Genomic DNA, 22971 nt, shown 5'->3' with positions numbered 1-22971 from the left:
AAGATAAGCGTATACAGAGCCGTTGTCATACCCACACTCCTGTTCGGCTCCGAATCATGGGTCCTCTACCGGCATCACCTACGGCTCCTAGAACGCTTCCACCAGTGTTGTCTCCGCTCCATCCTCAACATCCATTGGAGCGCTTTCATCCCTAACGTCGAAGTACTCGAGATGGCAGAGGTCGACAGCATCGAGTCCACGCTGCTGAAGATCCAGCTGCGCTGGATGGGTCACGTCTCCAGAATGGAGGACCATCGCCTTCCCAAGATCGTGTTATATGGCGAGCTCTCCACTGGCCACCGTGACAGAGGTGCACCAAAGAAAAGGTACAAGGACTGCCTAAAGAAATCTCTTGGTGCCTGCCACATTGACCACCGCCAGTGGGCTGATATCGCCTCAAACCGTGCATCTTGGCGCCTCACAGTTTGGCGGGCAGCAACCTCCTTTGAAGAAGACCGCAGAGCCCACCTCACTGACAAAAGGCAAAGGAGGAAAAACCCAACACCCAACCCCAACCAACCAATTTTCCCCTGCAACCGCTGCAACCGTGTCTGCCTGTCCCGCATTGGACTTGTCAGCCACAAACGAGCCTGCAGCTGACGTGGACTCTTTACCCCCTCCATAAATCTTCGTCCGCGAAGCCAAGCCAAAGAAGAAAGAAGATAGCTTCAAGCATTTTCCCAACTACAGATATTAAACTAACTGGCCTATAGTTCCCTTCCTTTGCTTACATTCTTTTTTGAATAGTGGTGTGACATTCACCATCTTCCAATCCACTGCGACCTTCCCAGAGTCCAGAGAATTTTGGTAAATTATCACCCAAGTCTCTACAACCTCTTTCAGTACCCTCGGATGCATTCCATCAAGACCAGGGAACTTAACTATCATTAGATGCACAACTTGGCTCAGTACGACCTTTTTAGTGATAGCTATGGCATCCAGATCCTCACCTGCCATCACATCATAAATCAGGTGCACTTAAGCAATTTTATAAATTGTACACAAAATAGCAAGGAGAAATGGACTGTGCTTTTTAAACAATTTGTTTTAAACTTATGGTTTTCAGTGAGAAAGTACTAACATGAATGCTTAATTGTATAATAATTATTTTAAGTCCATATAAATATGTAAAGAAGGATGTTGCAATTTTCCTCAAAATTGGAAATGAGGTAAACCTTAATTACACACCACAGATGCAAATGTAAGCAAGACATCGGTTCCTACAGAATCATGAAATTATTCCAGCATAATCATCAAAAAAAATTCTAATTTTTCCTTTGTATCTTTCACCTCAAAATTTCAGTCTTTGGACTGGACCCATGTGCTAACAGTTTCCCTCTTTTTACCTTATTTAAACCAGCCACTCTAAACAGGGGGCACAGCCCATTTAATTAAAGCCTAGATTTCTTTTTGCCTCGCATAACATAAATATCTTTTAATGTTTTTTTTAATGTAGTCAGTAGGAGAAAAGTATAGAAAAAAAAAACCAAAACAACTGCTTCAGGGAAGGGGGCCCATAAACTTTGAGCAGAGTTCTACAGGAGCCATAGCCAAAAGAACATTGAGAATAACTGATCGAAACTATTCACAAGACTATCCATCCCTTGTCAAATTTCCTCTCAATTTCTTTTCTCCAATGAAAACACTCCAACATGTCCAATCTCATCTTGCTGCAAACATCACATCTCTGGAGACAGTTTGGTAAATTTGTTCTGCATTCTTTCCAGAGCTTCCATATCCTCCCACAGTTAAGTAATCACAATTTGGTGCAACACTCCTTTGTGTGGTTAAATGAGTGTATCTTTCAACTGCAACATGTTCTCTGCCTCTATTAATGAATCCCACCATCCCTTACTAATCAGTTTATCAACTCATTGCCACTTTCAAGAACTTGTGCATGTATTCATCTGGGAACTTCTATGCTAGCACTCCCTTTAGAACTGAAACACCTGTTTGAAATTGCATCTTCTTACCATTTTTGCTAAAGTATATCATTTTTTACTTCATTTAATTTCACAGACAGAGCTGATCTGGTCAAGTCCTGAAGGACACAGCTGGGAATGAATCAATATGAAAGATAAACCTACTTGACATCACTCTCATTAATTTACCGGTGGAAAATCCATCTATCCATGATAGCATGATCTTAATGGAAACTTCACACTGATAGCACCCTTCATCCTGCTGTGAGGCACTACATACATGGAGTACCAAGTGTTCCAGTCAGTCGGCTATAGGAAGGGTGTCATTAGTTGAAAAGATGCAGAGAGATTTTCCAGAATGTAACTGGGACTAGAAGGCTTGAATTATGGGAAGAGGTTGAGTATTTCCTGAAACGTAGCTGAGGAGTGACCCTTGTGGAGAAAAACAAAATCATGAAGAGTTGAATAAAAATAGGTTAAGATGATAGGAGAGAGGTTTAAAAGGGACCAAAATGGCATTTTTTTTTCATACAGAAGGTAGTCCATATCCAGAATGAGCTGCAAGAGGATGCTTTAGAGAGGGTACAACAAGCAAAAGACATTTGAACAGATATATGCATGGGAAGTGGCACTAGCCAGAATGACAACATAGTCAACATGGACGAGTTGAACTGAAGGGCCTGTTCAATGCTGTGTGACTCTATGACTCCAAATTGAGCATTCATGAGGACCATTTGTAGAGGTAGAAATATAGATGACCACAATTAATTCTGTCATGATCCCCTTATCATCAATTTGCCATTAATATCAAGCCAAGGGGCTAATTTACTTAATAAAAGCACCATCATGCCAAAATCGACACCAGGCCTACCAAAACATAAATAGCTATCTGCCCGATAAAGGTTCGGTGCCTCACAATTAAAACAGCATGCAACAGACAGAACTAAAATGTCTCTCAAACAACAAATCAGTTTAAATCTCTGCAATCTCTGCAATCCTACCACATCTAGGGTAGTGAAAGAAACAGTTAAAAGTCAGGAAAAGGGTTCTGGAATTCCTATTCTCAAAGAATGAAAAGGAAATTGACAAATATATTCAGGAAAAAGTGTAGATTAAATGATTAATCTCAACTCTTTCCTGAAACATCCATTATCACCTCGATCACCTCAACAGCAACGCATACATACAGCTGCTCTTCATACACTACAGCTTGGCCTTCAATACCATTATTCCCCTAGTGCTGGTCAAGAAGCTACAAGCTCTAGGGCTCTGTACCCACCTCTGCAACTGGATCCTTGACGTTCTCATTGGAATTCTAAATTGGAAACAATGTCTCCTCCTCGCTGATCATCAACACAGACACACCCCAAGGAAGTGTGCTTAGCCTTCTGCTCTACTTGTTAAACACCCATGACTGTGCGGCCAGGCACAATTCCAATGTTATCTACAAGTTTCCCGATGACACCACAGTTGTCGGCAGAATCACAAACGGCAATGAGGAAGTGTACAGGAGGGAGATGGATCAGCTCGTTGAATGGTGTAACAACAACAACCTTGTGCTTAACATCAGCAAAACCAAAGAGATGATTGTGGTCTTCAGGGGAAAGTCAGGGGAATATGACCCAGACCTCATCATGGACTCAGTCGTGGAGAAGGTCAAGAACTTCAAATTCCTGAGTGTCAACATCTCCAAGGATCTGACCTGTAGCCTCCATGTTCATGCAGTCACAAAGCAGGCTCGCCAGTGGCTTTACTTTGTGAAGTATCTGAGGAAGTTTAGTATGTCACCAAAGACTCTCGTAAACTTCTACAGATGTACCAAGGAGAGTTGCATCTCTGCCTGATAAGGAGACATCAACTCTCAGGACAAGAATAAACTCCAGAGGGTTGTTAACTCAGACTGCGACATCACAGCCTTCACTCCATCGAGGACATCTACATGAGGCAGTGTCTTAAAAAAAGAAGCCTCTATACTCAAAGACCCCCCACCAGCCAGGCCATGCCCTCTTCATTCTGCTACCATTGGGAAAAAGGCACAGGAGCCTAAAGGTGATCACTCAGTGGCACAAAGGCAACTTCTTCCCGGCTGCCATCAGATTTCTAAATGATCAATGAACCAAAGATGTTTACTTTTCATGCCCTGTTACTTTTATTATTATTTTATTTTTATAGTAATGTAATAAGATGATCATGATATGTATGTTTGCTCTTTGATGCTGCCGCAAAATACAAATTTCATGACTTGTTCCTGACAATAAATCCTGGTTCTGATCATCAAAACCAGTCTAAAGCTAATCCATTATCATGATTTTAAAAAATGAGTGAAAGCTCTGAATGCAGCAAAGCTATGAAATCAGCAAATACCCCAGTTGTGGTACTTTAGGATGGTGCTCCAGAATTAACTGCAAAGTTATTCCAGTAAAGTTTGCAAAACTGGCATTCACCCAACAAGGAGGGACATGTCCTGTTGTCAGAAAGCTAGACAATGGCTAATTACCATCTAACTGGTCTTCTCTCAATTTTCTACAAAATTATGGATGCTATTGTCAATGGGTTTCAAGTGCATCAATACTGACCATTCCTTATAACCATATAATGATTACAGCACAGAAACAGGTCAGTTTGGCCCCTCTAGTCCATGCTGAACACCTTCTCCTACCTAGTCACATTGACTCACATCCAACCCATAACCCTCCACACCTCTCTCGTCCATATACCTATCCAACTTTTCCTTAAATATTAAAATCAAACTCGCGTTTTACTTCAGCTGGAAGCCCATTCCACACTCCCACCACCCTCTGAGTGAAGAAATTCCCCTTCATTTTTCCCCTAAAGTTTTCCCCTTTCAATCTCAATCCATGTCCTCTTGTTTGAATCTCCCCCTACTCTCAATGGAAAAAGCCTATCCACATTAACTCTATCTGTCCCCCTCATAATTTTAAATACCTCTATCAAATCGCCCCTCAATCTTCTATACTCTAGGGTATAAAGTCCCAGATGTTCAGCCTTTCCCTGTAACTCAAACCCTGTAACCCATGCAACATTCTTGTAAATCTCCTCTGCACTCTCTCTATTCTGTTTATATCCTTCCTATAATTCAGCGACCAAAACCATACACAGTATTCCAAATATGGCCTCACCAATGCCTTATACAACTTCAACATGACATCCCAACTTCTGTATTCAATACTCTGACAAATGAAGGGCAACATACCAAATGCTTTCTTCACCACCCTATCCATATGTGACTCAACTTTCAGGGAAGTATGTACCAGAATTCCTAAATCCCTTTGTTCTACTGCACTCCTCAATTGTCCACCATTTAACATGTATGACCTTTACTGATTAGTCCTACCGAAATGTTGCACCTCACATTTATCAGTATTAAACTCCATCTGCCATATTTCAGCCCACTCTTCCAACCAGCCTATACCCCACTGCAAGCTTTGATAACCTTCCTCACTGTCCATAACACCACCAATCTTGGTATCATCTGCATACTTACTAATCCAATTTACTACCCTGTCATCTTGATCATTAATATATATGACAAACAACAATGGACCCAGTGCCGATCCCTGAGGCACTCCATTAGTCACCGGCCTCCAATTTGACAAACAATTTTCCACCACTACTCTCTGGCATCTCCCATTCAACCATTTCATTACTTCAACATTAATACCTAATGCTGAAACCTTCCTAACCAGATATTAGCACAGCTATTCAGTTTAAAGATTTTTCAGATTTCAGATTTATTGTCAGAGTACATACATGACATCACATACATACCCTGAGATTCTTTTTCCTGTTGGTGAGGCAAAATTACCACTATTGGTAGTGCAAAAAAAACTGTACACAGCATATATATGTAAACAAATAAAGTGTACAAGTAAAAGTCCTTAAAAGACTCCCTGATTGAGTTTGTTGTTGAGGACTGTGATGGTGGAGGGGCAGCAGCTGATCCTGAACTTAGTGGTGCAAGTCTTGTAGCATCTATACCTATTTGCTGTTGGCAGAAGTGAGAAAAGAGCATGTGCTGAATAGTGTGGATCCTTGATGACTGCTGCTGCTTTCCTGTAGATGTTCTTGATTGTGGGGAGGGTTTTGCCTGTGATCTTCTGGGCTGTGTCTACCTCCTTTTGAAGGGCTTTACACTCAGGGGTATTGGTGTGACCATATAAGACCAGGATGCAGCCAGTCAGCACACATTCCACTACATATCTATAAAAATTTGCCAGGTATTCTCCAAACATGGACAACGATCTGAAAGATCTCAATTCCACAGGTGAGTTGAGAGTGACATCAAGGCAGGCAGCCTTTGACCTAATGTGATATCAAAGCCCGATGGCAAAATTGAAGTCAATAGGCATCAAAGAGAAAACACTCTAGGCTTTGGAGTCATATCTTGCAGAAAGGAAGGTGTTTGTGGCTATTAAGCAACCATCACCCCAGCCACAAACCACTGCAGTGCCTGGGTGTGACAACCTTCAGTTGCTTCATCAATGATCTTCCATCCAACATAATATTGGAAGTGAAGATGCTTACTTTTGAATGCTGAATGCTCAATTCTATTTGTGACTCCTCAGTAAATGAAATAACTCATGTCTGAATGCAGCCAGACCAGGACAAGTGTCAGGTGTGGACTGAAAAATAACAAGTAATATTCAAGTAATGACCATCTCCAACAAGAGGAGGTCTAACAACCTACTCTTGAAATTCAGTGGTCATACAATCACCAAAATCCCACTATCAATACCTTGAGGATCACTATTGACTAGAATCTCAGCCAATCAAATGAATCCTGTAGCTACATGAGTACACCAAAAGCTCTGCTACATACAGTTCATTTCTGGTATTCCGAAGCCTTTCCACTGTCTACCTGGCATAAGTTATGAATGTGATAGAATAGTCACATTGCCTGGATGACAGCCTTTGCAATAACATTCCAAAATATACAAAGCATCCAGGACAAAACAGCCCTCTTGATTTGACAGCATATCAACCAGGTTAAACATTTATTCCTCCATCATCAGAGTATAGTGGGTGCAGGGTGCACAATCTACAAAATCCTCTCCAGTTAATCACCCAGACTACTCATCATCACACAACGACCTAACCCATCATTTCAGTGACAAAAATGTCAATAGCAGCAAGTCAGTGGCTACAACACCTCGACATTGCACATCAAGCTCACTTGAAAATGGATTTTCTCATCCTGATGAAAGGTTCCTGCAGCAATACTGGAATTAATTTCTCCCACTGATGCTGCTCAATCTACTTAATTCCTCCAGCAGATTGTGTGTTGCTCCAGATTCCAGTATAAGCATAGAACATTACAGCATAGTACAAGTCCTTCATCCCATGATGTGCTGACCTTTATGCAGTATAACCACTGTTTCGCGCAATTCAAGCAACTGGCAAAAAAAATCACGGAAAGTAGATTGGTAGATTGGTAAAAAATAAAGAAGTTTAAAATTGGTGTGCCAATTCACCAATCACAAAACATGGAAACTCAAGCAACCGGATTCCAGGGGTTTTACTGTACACCTGCCAAAATAAAACTAAAAACCTCCCTAAAGAACAGCTGCATCTGCAGTCTTTCATGCATCTCTTGGAAATATATCAATGATCATTCACGATCACTAAAACTCTGAACACAACAGCACGATGGGAATACCTTCACGATGGCAATACCTTTGCAGTGCTGACCCCCATCTCTTCAAGAGCAACTGCAGATGAGCAGTAAATGTTAGTGTTGCTAATAATGACCAGATTCCAAAAAGGAAGATACAAAATATCAGTGGTGACATACAGGGTTTAATATCTCATCTGTGTGAAACATGTGAAATCTTGGTACCTCGAAGAAAGGCTCAGGCTCAAAATGTCAGTTATATACTGTATCTTTACCTCCCCTGTGGATGCTGTGAGACCTGCTGAGTTCCTCCAGCATTTCTGTGTTTTTATTAATATCTCATTTGATACTGGAAGCACATTCTCTCCACAGAACTGCAGTCGGCACCATTATCACTCATCTGGTAACAGTTTCATATTTTAATGACTATTGGATAAAAGCTCATCTCAAATTCTTTGCACTTGGGGATTTTGTATTTAATGGCTTCATTTTGGTCTACAATCAAGTGAAAATAGTGAAATTTTCAAGTGAAATTTTACTGGACTCAAATAAGTACATCGAAGGCTATGGGTGCATCTCAGGAAAAATAAAGAGGCAGTATATTAGTCTTTTCTAGTGGGTAAAAAATGTTCAGATTAAATAGTCAGTCTTAGTTTGAAAGGAATCTATAGAAAAATATAAACATATTGAGCCCTATCACATTGCAACTGCTACATTCAATGTGCAATGGGACACCACCACCTGAACAAAAATCTTTTTCCAACTGGAGACTCACAGGAAGCAGCAGAAGCTGGGATCGGAAGCTAAACAGAATCTGCTGGAGGAACTCAACAGGTCGAGCAGCATCAATGGGAGAAAAAGAACTGTCAGCATTTCAGGCCATAACCCTTACTCAGTTCTTCACAAAGTTGCTTGTTTTTCCTACCATATTTTGCCCAGGAACCTCAATCATTGATTGCGCATTGAGGCCATGTAACTACTTTACAATCATTTGAAACTAAACTCTAAACTAACCACCATACAGCTTAGTTTCTGATTTCTGTTTTTAATTTGTTGAGTATTTCCTGCAGACTTTGTCTTTATATCAGAATTACAACATCCACAGTATTTTACGTTACTGAGAAAGTCTGACAGATCAATATTTAAAGAGTTGCAATTCATAATTCATTTTGAGACATAATCCTCCAATTCATAAAAACATAGGATCAGTTGCAGGCCATTTGCCTCTAACATTTTCTCCCTCAATACCATATTCCTGCTCTCTCCCCTTAGCGCTTTAGCCTTTTTTCTATTCATCCTATGATTGTTCAGTCCTTTCCAATATATCTTTGGAATTCATCTTTGTTTACCTTCTTTCACACATTCCCCCAGCACTCGAGATATGAAATTATTTATCAAAATGTTGTGATCTGCCTTTCCACTACCTCCACCAATGGAATTGCACAAAAAAAAACTAACTCAACAGGTGAACCACACTTGGAGCAATTTTGGTGCTCACTTTGTCCTCCCTGGATCTCAGTTGAAACTATTATAAATGCAGAATCATGGTAGTTGGAAATGACAAGATCATCTCCCAGTAATAATAATGATTGCCTTAATGATATTGATCTTGGTTAAATAAGCAAGCCAAAATATTCCTTGAACACAAGAAAATCGGAGCAGGAGTGAGCTTTTCCACCATTCAACATTATCATGGCTGATCTGTGCTGGTCCCAACTCTACTTCCATCTAGTTCACCATTATATTCAATTCTTAGATTTTTCAAATAGTTATCCATCACTAGCTTAAGTGCATCTAAAATAAATAGAAATAAATATATCTAAGTAACATTTAAAATATTCTTTGATAGGCACATGGATGAAAGAGAAATAGAGGGTTATGGGTCTGGGGTAGGGAAGGTTTAGCTTTTTCAAGGTTTATATCAGTTAGCACAACATCATGGGCTGAAGGGCAATGCTCTATGTTCTAAAATGTCCTCCGTTGCCTTCAGGCACAGATAATTCCAAAGTTGCACTGTCATCTGAAAGAAGAAATATCTACGTATTTCAGTTTTAAGTAACTGGCCCCTCATTTTGTAATTTTGATCCTTTGTTCATGACACTCCCACAACTGAAACCATCTACATCAACAATAGCCCCCAGGATCATATGTTTAATAAAGGGTCACCCCTCATTCCTTGAAACTCCAAGGTATACAGACCCAAATTGACTTTCTTATGTTTGTAACTCTCAAGATGCTATCAGTTTGCTTCTTTTTTTTAATGGATTATCTTTCCCTCTAAAATAGAAAATACAGAGAAGTCCAAAAATCTGGGCTGTTCAGGGATTAGATCGGTCCAAATTTTTGGATTTTCTGGATCCTCAGCAGTACCTTTAAAATTCAAATTTAAAGAGGAATAAAGAAGAGATGAACATATATATTTTAAAAGTTTATTAATTAGCAAATACAGCATGTTTCATTTATCAAAACAAGCAGTTTTAAAGAAAAATAAAGTTGTCACTTGTTGCCGCTGAGCCTCTTTGATGCTTGTGCATGCACAATGTATCTGCACAATCTGTCACAATGCACACAAAAGCCTGCTACATTTTAAAAGTTTGAGAGTTTTTGAAAAGTCTGGATTCTCTGGGTTTCTTGCATCTGATTTTGTGGACTCTACATTCCTTGTTATAATTATCATTATCAGTTAGCACGATCACCGAAGCAAAGTTTGTGATCCTGAACTCCAAGTTGAAAAGTCAAGCTCCCCTTCTCATTAAAAGTGCAATATAGGGGGTTACTTGGTGTGACAAATAACAATGATTAACCCAACACTGTGTACACACTGTGCCTCAAGGTGGCAATGTTGCATTAGATGATAGAATCAACACAACCTGTCGTTGCAAAATTCCAAAACTTACATTTATGTTGTGCAGATCTATAGCCTTTTATTATAAATGTAATGAAGCAGAAGATTTTATTGATTGCTTAGATTTAGAGTCTAGTATCATGTGGAATCCGCACTTTAGTTTGTGAAGCAAATTGCTAACACCTTTTAAAAAGTGACATACACATCTACTTCATGGCTAGAAACCTATTTTCATTTTTATCAAGCCAAGAATACAATTTTCACTTCATTTAACTGATGTTGGGTTTGATCCATATCTAATATTCATTGGAGTCATCTGGAAGACATTTTTAATTTTCTTCAACACATTTTATACTCATTTCTTTCCAACCCAGTTGAAATTGGATGTATGACAATTTTATACCGGAAAACTAATATTAAGGATATATGAATGCTGTTCTTTGCCAATGCTCAAATTTTGTCTGAGGCTTCTGTTTCCATGTTTATTAACAAGCCTCTTCTCAAAGCAAAGTAAGCAGAGGAAGAAATTAACTAGAATCAGAATCAGTCAGGTTTGTGTCATGAACATGTGTCATGAAATTTGTTGTTTCATGGCAGCCGTATTGTGCAGAATAAGGTGCAAAATTGTTATACATTACAATTCTATAAATACAATTTAAAAAAAACAAATTACATTTAAATCTAAATAAATTAGTACAATAAAAGAGAAAAGGTGAGGCAGTGTCTGTGGTTTATTCTCTGTTCAGTAAGCTGATAGAAGAGGGAAGATGTATCTGTAACATTGAGTGTTAAGCCTGGTATGTAGACTTGAGCTGTAGTATGTTTTACTCTTTAATATGACAGAAGAGCAAATCTGACTAACCTTATTGCACCTTACATTTGTGTATCGCAGAAATCTACCCCTTAGTTTATTTTTTTTATCTCTTGAGTAATATTGAATCATTTCATATTTTCATGTTATTAAGCTTTCGATTGATATTTTAATACAACTTCCTGTTAGTAATTCCTAATATTCTAACAAGCAAGTACCATTTAAAAAAAAATTTCCCGAAGAACACTACTAGTTCGGAATGCATCATTATTTTCTTTCTAACAAACATGCACAGATAATTAAATTTATTGTCCATAGGAACCTAGAACTGAAAAAGAATGGCTTCAATCCATCAGCCTGCTCCTAAAGATCACAGATTTCCCACCACACTTTATTCTTCCAAGGGTCTCCTCTGCCAAAAAACTGTCAAAACTATCTTGAAATTTATATGATTGTCAATCAAATGATTCCTCCCCTAGTTGTCAGCTGTAATGCAATTTTCCTCTTCTTTGCAACAATTTTAATGTTGATTCCACATATTTGGAAGAAATATAACTCGAACCAGTGTTGCAATGTAATCATGTTAATATATTCAAGAAATCAGATTAGAGCAACTTTCCAGATTCTGCCCCCACAATGCCTGATGATGGCTCTTCGTCAACATTCAAATTGGAATACTCGAGGCTCAGATAACCCACATCAGAAGGGATTCCACCATTTTGGTCACAATATCTTCTCGCTGCTACCTTCAAGCTGAAGGTACTGAAGCTTGAAGTCCAGCACTTCTAGCTTCATGAACAATTTTTTTCCAACAGCTAGCAGGCTCTTGAACCTCCTCCCTTACTATCTTAACACTAACATGACTACTCTAGGACCACTAAGGAATCCATCTGCAATAATGAAATTTCTCTTATTTTCTTCATAACTGCAACTGCAAATACTTATTTATCTATCCTTTTATATTTACCATCTCCTTTACTACCTTGGCATATTTTAAAAAATATTAAGTTGGACATTCAGCACGATAACAAGCTCTTCAGGCCCATGAGCCCGTGCTACCCCATTAACGCACAAGCCCTGTGTATTTTGAAGGGTGGGAAGAAATCTTGTGTGGTAATTTAATGTATACTATGGTACTCGATCTATTCATAAATACCTGTATGGATGTAGCAGTAAGATTTTGATTGCATCTATTCATTATACTTACTTTTTTTTAGACAGTCAGCATGGTAACAGGTCCTTCCAGCCCACGAACACATGCCATCCAATTACACCCAACTGACCTACAACTCCCATACCTTTTGAGGGTGGGAGGAAACAGGAGCACCCGGAGGAAACCCTCACAGACATAGAGTGCACATACAAACTCCTTACAGACAGCGCCGGATTCAAACGCCAGACAATGGCACTGTACCAGTGTTGTGCTTCCTGCTACGCTAACCATGCCAGCCTAGTATATGACAATAAACTTTCATCTCAAATAAACAGAGCTGTGGAGTAAGGCAGATCCTCATTTTGATGATCCAAAAATAATGTATACTAGCTTATTTTATACATACATAGTGCACTTGGACGTAAACAAAAACAGAAATTGAAGATTACCAGAAATCTAATGAACTTCCTGAAAATCAGGAACATCTTATCCAACTCTAAGGTCAAGGAATGCTGAGAAATCAGGAGGGGCAACTAGTGATAATAAAATGACTGTTAAAATAAAAGTTAGTTTTATTCCAGCAGATTTATCAAGAGCCATGTAGAATTATACGTCACACTTGCTCTACGATAGAAAAGGTGACATGGCCTAGAAATTCTACCGTGACATTTACATGGTTAACAACCAACTTAAAATTCAACATTATTTGTGTTCTGAACCCAGAACAGCAGTTATCAAGGATCCACACCACCTAGCACACTCTCTGTTCTCACTCCCACCATTGGGGAAGAGGTATAAGTGCCAGAAGACTCACACCACCAGGTTCAGAAACAGCTGCTACCTCTCCACCATCAGACTCCTCAACAGCAAACTCAATCAGGGATTCATTTAAGGACTCTTATTTTTGCACAATATTGATTTTATTTTCTCTCTGTATTGCACAGTCAGTTTCTTTACATTTCTTTCTTTACATGTGTAGTATCTTCTTGAGTACAGTTTTTTGCATTACCAATATGTGGAAATTCTGCCTCACCCACAGGAAAAAGAATCTCAGGATTGTATGTGATGCCATGTACATACTCTTTCAATAAATCTAAACTTTGAGCATCTGAACATCTGAACACACAATGGAAAATTGAATTACTTGCTTCTGTCCATCCTTTGAATGAAGGCCCTTGGTCACACAGCAGTAACATAAAATTGCATGCATGGTTGAGGTGGCTGCTACAATGGGCCACAAGGTCACACTAATAGTTGCTAGATAAGAATGCTCAACTTAGCTGATGCTTTGTAGATGAGAGGCTCTTCGAGGAGGAGCATGTTCTATATGTTGAGTAAATTTCAGTGACTGCAGTGTGAGGTCCAGCTTCATGTGATAATATGACAGCCCATCAGAAACCATAAGACCTTAAGACATAGGAGCAGAAATAGGCTATTCAACCCATTGAATATGTCTCGTTTTTCAATCATTAGCTGGCCCATTTTCCTACTCAGACTCACTGTCTGCCTTCTCCCCACAACCTTTGATGCCCTGGCTAATCAAGAACCTATCAATCTCTGCCTTAAATACGCCCGATGACGTGGCCTCCTCAGCCGCCTGTGGCAACCAATTCTACAGATTAACCACCCTCTGGCTGAAGAAATTCCTTCTCATCTCTGTTCTAAGCAGACACCATTTAATTTTGAATTTGTGCCCTCTTGTCCCAGACTCTCCCACCATAGGAAACAACCTTTCCTCATCTACTCTGTCCAGCCCTTTCAACATCCAAAATGTTTTAATGAGATACCCCCTCATTTTTCTAAATTCCAATGAATACGGGCCAGGAGCTGTCAAATGCTCCTCATATGATAACCATTTCAAATCCTGGAATCATCCTCATGAAACCCCTTTGAACCATTTCCAACGTCAGCACATCCTTTTTTAAATGAGGAGCCCAAAACTGTTCACAATACTCCAAGTGAGGTCTCACCAGTAGCCTCAACATCACATCCATCCTCTTATATTCTATTCCTCTTGAAATGAATGCCAACAATGCATTTGGCTCCTTCACCACCTTCTCAGCTTGTGTTTACCTTTAGGCTATCCTGCATGAGAAACATTCAAAAACTGTTCAAATAAATTTAAATTATTTAAAAAGAGAAAAAACATTAAAATTGTTAAAATAAAAAAGGCATTAAAATATACAAACTTCTTATCCTCCCTTATCATTTCACATGGAGCCACCCACCCATTCAAAGAAATAGTATAAAACAGGTGGGTTGGATACACCTTGCAATTCTCCTCAATACCAGCGATGCGGTGAAAGAATAATTGCACTGGCAACAAACTTCCAGTTCTTCTAAGACATTTGACCTAATATGTGCAATAGACCAAAACAAGTTGAATTATGGACTGCCGATAGCCACCAATTTGCAATGGAACCACTGGCCAAAAATATACTCAATCCAGGACACTGAAGTCCACATAATCATAAGAAAGAGGATACTCTTAATGATAGATGAAATTATGTTGAAAATGTAATTAGAAGGGTAGAGTTTAACTTGAATTATGAGGCTGAGAATTAATCACAGAGGGCAACAGTCAGATACTTTTTTTTTAATAGTCCAGATGTCCTTGTATTTAGCAGGAAAGACCTCTTACTTCCTTTGAGGAGGTGACCTGACTGTTCCAGTCTCTCCCAACTCAGCTCCCCCTTTGTGCCTGGCTGTACATCAGAACAATAAGGTGCCTGCAACTGTGGGTCTCCCATAATTTTTACCATAACATAATGTTTTAATCTTATTACTCACAGCAGAAGTTCCCTTTAAACTCCTACCTTGGAAGGAGATCATGGTGATAAATTGACACTTTTCATTCCATCCCTGAAATAAACATCCTGTTAAGGGCCAGAATTACAGAGACATGTGCATGAGAAAATTATTTCTCAGTGCCAATATGCAGACTGCACAGTTCAATTATAGATTGCATGTCAACAGTTTGTATGGTTTCTATTTTAACATTACAGAAATGTTCCATCAAACCATGAGACGGAAAATTCATGAAGATGGTAGTGGAGCATATACCATTCCCTCCTTTACATCATTTATTTGGGACCGTGACCCAAAAACACCAGAGCTCTACAGCATTAGGGCTATGAAACAATTTCTAAATGCAGGCAGGTGGAACTTTGACTATGAAAAATATGAAATTCCCATGACCCTTGACAGGATAGGTGCTTTAACAATGTTTCTCCAAATGGGAAATCTAGAATTAAGGAGCAGATTAATTCTACTGTGTGAAATGAAGAAGAATATCTACTCACACTTTATGAATTTTTGGAATTCTTTACCTCAAGAAGCTGTTGAAGCTGCATTAATTGCATTGATACTTTGACAATGAGTTCTGAAGAACCACTGACTAACATACTGAGTTCATATCTCTCTCTTTAGGCTTATGCTGGCAATAGCTGGTAATATCGAGAAGACTCATTTATTCAACCTAGATTTAAAACATAAATGCATGCAATTTTTCTTTATTTAATTGATATGAATTAATATATTGGTCTCAGAGTAGCACATTTAGCAAAGCAGTTAGCACATTGCTATTACAGCACCAGTGACCCGAGTTCACCGTCTGTAAGGATTTTGTACATTATCCTCATGTCTACGTGAGTTTCCTCCAGGTGTTCCAGTTTCCTCCCACCCTTCAAAATATATGGGGGCTTGTAGGTTAATCGGGGTATTTAGGTGGCTTGGGCTCGTGGGTCAAAAAAGGCTTGTTACTGTGTTGCATGTCCAAATTTTAATTATTTTTAAAAAGTAATATTAATATTAGTTAAATTACATCAGTTAAATTTTATTAATAAAATTAAGATTAAATTTTCAGCATTAATTTTCAATTATTTATATCAACTGTTTTTAAATATTTAGAAGAAGTTGAAGGTTTTTGATAGCATTCACATGACAGAAATGTTCATGGGCCACTTTGTCTTGTAGGACAACCAGAACAGCAAGGGCTTCAGCTTTCACATATTTTCCTAATTGAATCATTTTATATACTTCTATTATATCAGCCTTCAAGGTTTGAACTCAAGAATGCAAACCAAAACTTTTCAGCTTGTCCTCCCCATTTAATCGAACATGCCCTTGATTCATTCTGACAAATCAACAATGGATCTCTTCCAAGGTCAATATTGTATTTCCTTTTTGTGGTTTGGCACGGGGATGGCACAGAATGCAATATTCAGAGCATAAACTGAGTCAAGCAGGTTGCAACCCAACAAATTATAAGGAAAAAACACAGAAGAGCTGGGAGAACTCAGCAGGTCTCGCAGTGTCCATACGAGGTAAAGATTATATAACCAATGTTTCAGGCCTGAGTCCTTCTTCAAAGAAAGAGCAAAAATCAGACAGGTGCTTGAATAAAAAGGCTGGGAAAGGAGGAGCATAGGCCAATGAGTCTAAGTGAGTTCATGGTAGAAGCACTTGAGAGCATAAGGGAGTACAGATGCAGAGCAGTGAGAGACTCTCAGAATCTCCCTTTGAGAAGAGGAGGAGAACTTCTTCAGGGTAGGCATCCCTCAAAGAGATTTCACAGTGGAGCAACTGAATGGAGTGAAATATAAAAGTCTGCAATGCTATGATTGTAGTTAATACACAAAAATGCTGGAAAACCTCAGCAGGTCCCACACCATCCATAGGTGGTAAAGATATATAACCGACATTTTGGACCTGAGCCTTACTTCAAGGTGTGTGCAAAAAGCAGCCAGGTATCTGAATTAAGAGGCTGGGGGAGGAGGAGTATAGGCCAAAGAGTTTGGGTGAGTAAATGATTGTTGAGCTTGAGAGCAGTAGGGTATGCAGAGGAGGAGCAGTGATAGAGAGACTCTCACTTCAAAGAAACAAGAATAATAGGCCAGGCCAGAATGAAAATGAAAAGAAAGCCAGAGATTGAATCAGCCATCACCTCGCTGAAGGGTATGGCAAGCTTGAGGTGTTGTATGATTTTTTTTCTGTTCCTATGTCTTCTATTCTCCGAGAAAATTCATGCACTGTCTGTAAGGATTTTTTATGTTCTCCCCTTATCTGTGTGGGTTTTCCCCGGGGGCTCCAATTTCCTCCCACTATTCAGGGGTTGTAGGTTAATTGGGTGTAATTGGGCAGCATGGGCTTGTTACCATGCTGTTGGTCTAAAAAAAATAACATCAGCAACTAAAGAAAGTAGGGTTAACTGTTGTAATTCAAAATCAAACCCATGCTTCCCAATTATACCCAATTAACCTACAACCCCATATATTTTGAAGAGTGGAAGGAAACTGGGGTACCTGGGGAAAGCCCACGCAGACATGGGAAGAATGTACAAACTCTTTACAGAAGGTGCCGTGTTCGAAATCAAGCCATTGGCATTGTAATAGTGTTGTGCTAACCACTATATATTTGATATAATTGATTAGTACAGGTCTGTGTTTAATCATGTCATTGCTTTAACCATACCAAGCCATCTGAACAATATTTTTGTGACTCCCTTGATATTTGAAATGCTGCATTCCCATCTTTAAAGAATTTTTTTTTCAGTTTCATTTGACAGCTGGCAATCATGCCTTTTAGATTGATTGTCAATTAGGTTTACAATCATTTATTGAAGAGATCTCCCTGATGAAGTTATGATGATGTGGCTATTTGATTTTTTTACCATTTGACAAATAACACTTTCTATGAGAACGTTTGTTAATTTTTCTGCATTTGCTTCCTTCGTACATTTTCCCTAAATAATGTTAAGTTCTTCATGAGTGATCTATCTTAGTAGATTATATCCTGTATGATTTAGCCATGAGCAGCAAGAATATTTTGCAAAGAAATTACCATTATCCAGAGCAAGACGCGAATTAAAAGTAAACTATAATGCTTTATTATTTATATTATTTTAATTTGTATGCTGGTAATCTGATATACAGTACACAGCATTCTTCTTCCTTATATATGTGGCAAATTTGTGGATCCAAATAATCCATTGCTTTTATAAAAGCATAAGGGATAATAAAGTGCTTGGCTGGAAAACTGAAGTGAAATCACCATAAACTGAATTGAAATTAACTGAAAACTAACTCCTCCTCCACATCCTTGCTCAAGAAATAGAGCATTCATTAAAGCTTTGCTGGGCCCATCATTTCTGGATACACATCCAAGACCAAAATCTCTTCCCTGAGATTTGGCATCTACTATCAAAGAATAAACAAAACAGATTGGAAGTGATTTGTGTTGGGTAGACAGGGAGACAGACAGTTCTCAGAGATGGTTCAGTTGACGTAGCGGTTAGTGGAATGCCTTTACAGCGTCAGCAATTAGGACCGAGGTTTGAAACCCGCGCTGCCTTTAAGAAGTGTGCATGTTCTTCCCGTGTCTGTCTGGGTTTTCCCTGGGAGTTCTGGTTTCCTCCCACTGTTTGAAATACACAGGGAGTGTAGGTTAATTGGGTGTAAATTGGGCGGTACAGACTCGTGGGGTGAAATGGCTCATTACCGTGCTATAATGTCTATATTTAAAATTTAAATTTAATGAAAAGTTCTGACCCAAAACGTCAACGTTTCCTTTTCTCCTGTGATTGCTTATCGACCCAATGAGTTCCTCCAGCAGATTGTTCCTTCATCCTTTAGTTTTTTTGCTTCCTTCAATTGGCATGTTTTCTTTTCTTAACTATTTAATTAACAACTTCTTTTGTTGGCGATGGCCTATCATATGACTTAACTAGTAAAATTAAAGTGTGAGTTCAGTGATTTTGAATTTGGAGTCAAGTAAAAGCTACATGAGTAAAACTTGTCTGAAAAAACTAGTTATTTCACTAATGCCACATTAAAAAAGGAACATACTGCATATTTAGTATATTTATTAAGCAGAAACTTCAGAAACAAAATCGGAATATATTCTCTTGAACATGTCTCAAAATTTGTTGTTTTGTGGCTGCATTGCTGTGCAAATATTGCTATAAAATTACATTTTAAAAATAAATTTATTAATGCAAAAATAAGAAAAAGTGAGGTAGCGTGGTTCATTGTAGGATAGTTAAGAAGGCATGGAGAGGTCATGTTGCAATTCTACAAATCTCTGGTAAGACCACACTTAGAGTATTGTGTTCAGTTCTGGTCACCTCATTATAGGAAAGAGAGGGTGCAGAGATTTACCAGGATTTCCTGGATTGGAAAACAAATCTTATGAGGCAAATTTAGTAGAACTGGTCTTTTCTCTTTGGAGTATCGAAGGATGAGAGGAGACTTGATAGAGGTCTACAAGATTATGAGAGGCATAGATAGGATGGACAGTCAGCACCTGTTTCCCAGGGCAGAATCAGCAAATACCAGAGGACATGTGTACAAAGTGAAGGGAGGGGTTTAAGGGAGACATCAGGGGTAAGTTTTTTTTACACAGAGAATTGTGGGTGCCTGGAATGCCTTGCCGGGGTTGATGGTGGAGGCTAAAATATTGGGGGCATTAAAAAACCCTTAGACACATGGATGAAAGAAAAATAAAGGGTTATGGGTAGGGAGGGTTTCGTACTTTTTTAAGGAATAGATGGGTCGGCACAACATTGAGAGCTGAAGGACGTGTACTGTGCTGTATGGTTCTATGTTCTTGATGGTAGCAGGGAGAAGAGGGTGTGGCCTGGGTGGTGAGGGTCCTTCAGGACAGAGGCAGCTTTCTTAAGACATCTCCTCTTGTAGATGTATTCGACGGAGTGAAAACTAATGTTCATGATGGTAATGGCTGAGTTCACAACTCTCTGTACTATTTTTCCAATCTCTGCATTGGTATCTCATACAAAACAGTGCTGCAACCTTCAAATGAATGAGAAAAATAACAAGATCTTCTGCTTGCACAATCCACTTTGATGGATGCAGCATTCTCCTTCTGAAGTCCATGATCCTCCTCCCATTGTAAGGTCAAAAGATTCATGGGTGATTGCACAATTAGTTTCAAGTGCAGTTCCTTCAGGAACAAAGCAGAGTGTGCTTGATCCAGTAAGATCTGAACAACATTAACCCACTGTCTTGGTGTTCAGATTTGATCTCCATTTGAAATGAAGGATAAATGTAGATTCACTGGATTGATTCCTAGAATCAAGGTGCAGGCTAAGAAGGAGAGATTGCAGGTGAATGGCCTAAATTCACTTAAGTTTAAAAGAATGTGAGTTGATTGCATGAAACACAAAATTCTGAGAGTGCTTGGCATTTTAAGGTGGAAAAATTACAAATTATGGGTATAGCAACAAGATGATGAGTCAAGTCTTTAGAAAAGTTGCAAATGCTTGGAGTTCTTTACATCAGATGGCTATGAGTGTTCACTATGTTCATAACTGAGACCAATAGATTTTCTGCTTATTCCTTGAAGAAGGCTTAGGCCCAAAACATCAGCAATATATCTTTGCTTTTTAAGGATGCTGAAATGACTGGCTGAGTTCCTTCAGCATTTTGGTGTTCTTTTATTACAATCACAGCATCTGCAGCCTTTCATGTTTCACTTGATTTTGGGTATTCAACTAATCCAAAAGTATGGATATCAGAGAATAAATGTGTACTTAAAGAATAGAATGTGACTGAATGTATTCTTCAGTAACAGAAGGTATTGGAATACTGTGTACAATTCTGGCTTCATTATACTTTAGAAGTAATTTGGAGAAGATCAACTAATTGCTGAAATTTCCATTTAGGGCATAATACTCTGTATCTGCTGGAGTTTAGAATTCTAAGAGGTGGCTTGATTAAATCATAGAAGATCCTAAGGAGTCTTAGCAGAGTCAATACAAATATTTCCACTTGTGAGGCAATCTAGAACTAGAAGTCACTGTTTAAAACATTTAAGACAGAAATCATGTGATTTTCTTCCCCCCCCCCCCCCCCCTCAGAGGATTGTTACTCTTTGGAACTCTCATGTTCAAACATCAGTGGAAGCAGAGTGCTTGAATGTTTTCCGTAGCAGCCAATATTTCATTTATATTGTATCCTTATATCCTTTCACTTCCTTGAAGGTTATCATACAAATATAGGAATGTGGAACTGAAGTTACAATCATATCAGTTGTAATCTTATTATTGTAATGCCACTCTCTCTAAATCATGCTCTTTACATGATTGTATGAATGTTTGAGATAATCTGTTGGACTATTTGCAGAAGAACGCACCTTACTGTATTAGCTATTTGTGACTAATGAAATTATTTGTCACTATACACATAATTTAAACATTAAACTTCATTCAAGAAAATATTTTTAATGTACAATTTATCACAGATTTTTACCACGAACGGCCAAGCAAAATTTAGTCATTGGTTTTTGAGTCAGAGAACACTAAAAGTAATTTTATCACCTCACCTGGTAGCTGTAGAATTAAAAGGATATCTCAAGGCAATGAACAAAATCACTTTGGTTGTGATACTTCAGTGAGCATGTCAATAAGCTTGAGATATAGGATTGGAGAGATTGTAGGTCTGGGAGAGAGGGTGAGCAGAAATGAGAGTGGGAGTTGAGGGGACACATTGCAGTACAATGTTCCATTCCTTTATTTTTAATCAGATTTTTTTGTGGCAGATTTGTGTCAGACTGCATTGCATCACTGAAAAATAGTAAATGGGAACAGAATGACAAATGGGTGTAATATCCCAATGTGGAAAAATAGACATATTTTATATGGATAAGTTTCACTGTCCACCTTCCTGAAAAACATTCACAAACTACTTCTAAAAGCCTCACAAGGAACGTTCCATTGAGAGATCCTATACCAAGCAGCAATTCTATGGTTTGTACCAGAGCATCTGAATGCCAATTGAATTATCTCTTCTTTTAATTATTTAGAAATTGGTTTCAATTATACTAACAATGTATTGTGGGAAAAGAACATTTTATTTTCAAATTCTTCCTGCAAATGTGTAGCACTTTATACATTAGTCCTAACTTATTTATTCAAAAACATATTATTTGAGTTATATAATTTACTTTCATTCAAATCAAAAAAATATTCAAATACAAAGGAAATTTGAATGTTTCTCTCAGGTAAAGACTTTCAATGATGCAAGTATGGTTTCTACATTTTTTATTCTGAAAGTTGGTGAAATGTTTAAATATTTAACATTCCTCAGCCAGAATGAATGACTCAACTTTTGGCAGGTGCAAACATAAATTTAAAACATACAAAAGAAATCACTAATGTTCAAACCATATAAATCTATTTTCTGCAAAATTATTTTACAGAATTCTAATTACTCAAAATTACATGAGTGGCTTTTTAAAATTATTCAAATAAATGAATTGAAATATTTGAACGACTGTACATGAATGCACCATCCTGATGCAAATAGTGCTCCTTTACATTGATATTCATACTTAATTTTAATCAGCTAAATGTTATTATTTTTGATAGATTCATTTTATAAATGGATACAATCTTAGTATTTAAAATGTACTGTTCCTATTTCATTATAAGCCACTGTGTTTGGGATACTTTACTCCGTTCCTTTTAACCATATAACCATATAACCATTTACAGCACGGAAACAGGCCATGTCGGCCCTTCAAGTCCGTACCGGTTCACTTGAACAACTCCACTAGCTCCTCCGCAAACTCCTGAGAAAGCAGAGGCTCTCT

At 38.4% G+C, this 22971-nt stretch overlaps 1 pseudogene; it reads right to left on the bottom strand.

Annotated features, from left to right (window-relative positions):
- The window catches only part of LOC138756351 (doublecortin domain-containing protein 1-like), a 340682-nt pseudogene that overhangs the window by 240142 nt on the left and 77569 nt on the right, over positions 1 to 22971 (bottom strand).

Source organism: Narcine bancroftii, chromosome 1 (assembly GCF_036971445.1).
Source record: "Narcine bancroftii isolate sNarBan1 chromosome 1, sNarBan1.hap1, whole genome shotgun sequence".
Lineage (NCBI taxonomy): Eukaryota > Metazoa > Chordata > Chondrichthyes > Torpediniformes > Narcinidae > Narcine > Narcine bancroftii.
Note: the sequence above shows the minus strand (reverse complement) of the source record. Positions and strands in the feature narration are given on the sequence as shown.